A 1236-nucleotide genomic window follows, 5' to 3' on the forward strand; every position below is an offset into this window, starting at 1 on the left:
GGTTGTTTAAAAAAAGACAAAGCGTCCCCTAGCTCCCGTGCCCACCAGCTGCTGTTGCCATGGTAACTCAGAGGCATGTGCCTGCCTTTTTCCCTGTGCCTTCTCCCCGCACAGGGGTATGGGGATGTGCGGCTGATTTTCCTCCCGTCCTGGGGATGCCCCTAGAAAGGCGGGTTTAGGATTTCCCTGTTTATTCTCAAACATTCCCTCCAGCCCCCATCCTTCCTGCTCCCTCTGTCTCTTCCACTCCAGAGGAGAGAGGAGCATTCCAAACAGCTGCCCCCAGAGGGGGCGACAGCACTCATTCATTCGTTTGCTCCACCAATTTTTATGGCAGACCTACTGTGTGTGGAGCCTTGGTGGTGCAATGGTTAAGCTCGCGGCTGCTAACCAAAAAGTTAGCAGTTTGAACTCACCCAGCAGTTCTGGGGGAGAAAGACCTGGAGATCTATGGGGCAAGTCTGCTCTGTCAAATGGGGTTGCTATGAATCGGGATTGACTCAATGACCCCCAACTACAGTTTGTGGTCACTGCGCTGGACAGAAATTGGTCAGCGGAAACTGAGGCCCGGGGTGGGGGGCAGGGAGATTGTCCATGCCCTCCAGATGGCAGCAGAGCCTGTCTCAGTACCAGATGTCCTGGTGCCCAGGTGAGCTCTGTTTTCATTAGCCTTTGCCAACAACCAGCCGCACACGGGCCCAGGCAGCCCATCTGCAGAAGTAATGGAACCTTGGAGCCAGAGGTAACGGGCAGAGCTGGCCAGTTTTCCCAAGACTCCCCCTGGCTCCGGCTGCAGACCTCCTTAGGAATGGCCTTTTGGCAAGGCTGAGGCACTAGACCTCCAGGTGTGTGAGGGACCTCCCTGCCCCCTCCGCCCCTGCCTGGCAGGCACCGCTGGAGCAGTTGTGGCTGCAGGCAGCTGGGCTTCCAGACCTGGCAGCTCCATCTGTGAGCTGACGTCCGCTGCGCCAGCCGCATTCCCCCCTGGCGTATTCTGCTTATTAAAACGCACATGCCGTCCTCCTCAGCTGCACCGTTAAGGGGTTTGCTCAGCAGCACAGACTCAACCTGCTTGGGGAAGGGCAGGAAGGAAGGAGAGAGGGAGTCCACACACTGTAAAAATTAATGTGGAGTGTAACGGGAGCTCGGGCTTCCCAAAAGGCAGCTGGTTTGAGAGGCAGATGGAGCCTAAGAGGGTCTGATCACTTTATAAGGGGTGCTTAAAAATTACCACCC

This window comes from Trichechus manatus, unplaced genomic scaffold, assembly GCF_000243295.1.
Source record: "Trichechus manatus latirostris isolate Lorelei unplaced genomic scaffold, TriManLat1.0 scaffold00045, whole genome shotgun sequence".
NCBI lineage: Eukaryota > Metazoa > Chordata > Mammalia > Sirenia > Trichechidae > Trichechus > Trichechus manatus.